General features: G+C 52.3%; 1 non-coding gene across 1 annotated transcript; it reads left to right on the forward strand.

Moving 5' to 3' along the window:
• The first annotated feature begins 226 nt into the window (after positions 1-226).
• TRNAF-GAA (transfer RNA phenylalanine (anticodon GAA)) lies at positions 227-299 on the forward strand. The gene has a single exon. It is a non-coding gene; the product is annotated as a tRNA-Phe (tRNA).
• The last annotated feature ends 2,186 nt before the right edge of the window (positions 300-2,485 follow it).

A 2,485-nucleotide genomic window follows, 5' to 3' on the forward strand; every position in this document is an offset into this window, starting at 1 on the left:
AGCTCAACTTTCTCCCTGTACCACTGGCCCCTCGTCCCCTTCCACCACTAGGTCAACCCGGGAACTAAGGCAGGAATAGAGTGAGGAAGCAAGTCAAGCTGAGCAAGGCAGGCAAAAGCGAGTCTTGCCATCATGGGCCTCTCACAACGATGTCCTTTTTGTGTGCCACAGCTGACAAAAACATCCCGGACAGAGAAGCAGCAGGCCAAAAGAGAGCCATGGAGCTCCCGAAGTAGCTCAGTTGGGAGAGCATTAGACTGAAGATCTAAAAGTCCCTGGTTCAATCCCAGGCTTTGGCAGGCCCTTTCCTCCTCCTTTGTGCAGGGGTGGCTTGTTTTCTGGGAGGGCATTGGCACCTTTACCTGAGGCGGGTCCCTGATTTTGAGCTTCCCAGCAGGACAACAGAGCAACAACTGGCCCACCTGACCTTTAACAGTAAGAGAAGGGAGCTGTCTTTCCCTGGCAACTTATTGGTGGACCCAATATGGCAGGAAGAGAGTGAAGTAGGGCAGCCGTCAGGAAGGGTGTGGGGCAGTGACAGGCAGGGATTGGGGTCGAAAGCTCCTCTGCACAGGTTGGGATGGGAAGACGGGGTTAGAATTTCCCTCCAAAGCTATTTTAGGGTCTGATCCTACAAGCCTCCCACGTACCCAGTGCAGGATGGCTCCAGACTCCTCACCCAGTCCAGTGTTGGTGTATACAGCAGAGAATTGGAAGCAGCAAATCGGGGGGGTCGTATAAAGAGACTAGAAATACAACAATTTACTTCTGAAAGAGAAGAAAAGACGACATTACCAAGCTGCATAATGGGGCGACCTGACCCTCAGAGACTGCGAAGGGAAATCTCAGGGGCTCTGCTCACCTGGCCCCAGGCCTGTGTCCTCAGGACAGGTCTGTGGGAGAAGGGAAATCGCCAGAGAGAGGAGTGGGACCCAGTGTGGATTTTTGGGCTGTGGCAGGGAATTTAGGTCCTGAGACTGGAGCCATAAAGAGGGAGTGAGTGAAGGCTCCCCTCTGCTTTCAGGCTGAAGGAATCCTGGGTTGGTCAGTCTGTCCAGGGGGGGTCACATTGCTCACAGGCAAAGAGCGGAGGAGAACTGCCCCCAGAATGACACATGCAGATCCTGGAGAAAAAGAAAGAGAAAAGAGACCAGCAGCAGGTGAAGGTGGCTGAGTGGGGGATTCCCTTGCGTGTGTGACGGAGCACTTGGGAAGCTGTGTGCATTCAAACACACTGAACTTTAATATGGAGAAAGGCCGGACTTCTGTGACTTGGTAAAGGATTTAGGTGTCATAATGGACATACAACTCAGCATGAAATCCCCGTGCGATGCTGTGGTCATCCTTGGATGCACAGACAAGGAGAATAGTGACTAGAAATAGGGCACCAGAGATATCTCTGTATACCACCATGGTCAGACCAACACCGGAATCTTGCATACAGTCGTGTTGGCCGCATTTTAAAAGGAAGAATGAAAAATTGGACAGGGGACAGAGAAACCCCCCCCCCAAAAAAAAAAGGAGCTGAAAAGTTGCCTTTCAGTGCGATACAAGAGCTGAATCTGTTCAGTTTCTCACAAAGACCAAGAGGTCACTTGATGACAGTGCGCAAATCCCCTCACAAAGAGAAACCTGGGTACGAAAGGGCTCTTTAACTGAGCAGCGAAAGGCAGAACAAGAACCAATGGCTGGAAGTTCATGCCAGAGAAACTGACATTAGAAATTTGGGACACATTTGAGATTGGGTGATTAAACATTGGAACAAGGTACCCAGGGCAATGATGGATTCTCCACTCCACGTGGAGGTGACAGGAGGGGGCAGGAGGTGCTGAAGCAAGTGCTCTCAGGTGATATAGAAAACAATTTCTCTCCGGTGCTTGGCCGGTGGGCCTTGCTTACATGCTCAGGGTCTCACTGATATCCATTTTGGGGGGTTAGGAAGGAATTTCCCCCAGGTCAGATTGGCAGGGATATTGGAGTTTTTGCCGTCCCCTGTGGCATGGGGCACAAGTGACTTGCCTGGATCAGCTGGGTGTCATGTGTCTGGGGGTCACACTGGATTATTTTGTTGTCTTGACTGGCCTGAAAATCTAGACCTGGATGTTCTGGCTCTAATGTTGCAATGTCTGACCTATGGTCACTCCAGCTCCCAAGTGCCTCTTCTGAGTCGAATCCCCAGCCAGTCTTCAGAGGACGGCAGCTGCTGCGCAAGGCAATCGGAGCTGGTGGGAGTGACTCTGGGGCAGTCACTAGCCACAGAAAACAGACCCTCTCCCAACACCCCGACTGCTGCCCCTCAGGTCTCTGGCCGTACAGGAGATGGGCCAGGCCCCCGTGGGAGGAATGAGGGGGATAGAAACCCCCAGGATGCAGAGTTGTGTGTTTCAGCCATGTTGGTGCATGGGTCTCACTCAGACCCATGCACTGTACCCACACGCAGAGCCAGTTCGGACTGTTGAACCCCAGACCCATGAGGGACGTGTTC

Source organism: Lepidochelys kempii, chromosome 16 (assembly GCF_965140285.1).
Source record: "Lepidochelys kempii isolate rLepKem1 chromosome 16, rLepKem1.hap1, whole genome shotgun sequence".
NCBI classification, from domain to species: Eukaryota; Metazoa; Chordata; order Testudines; family Cheloniidae; genus Lepidochelys; species Lepidochelys kempii.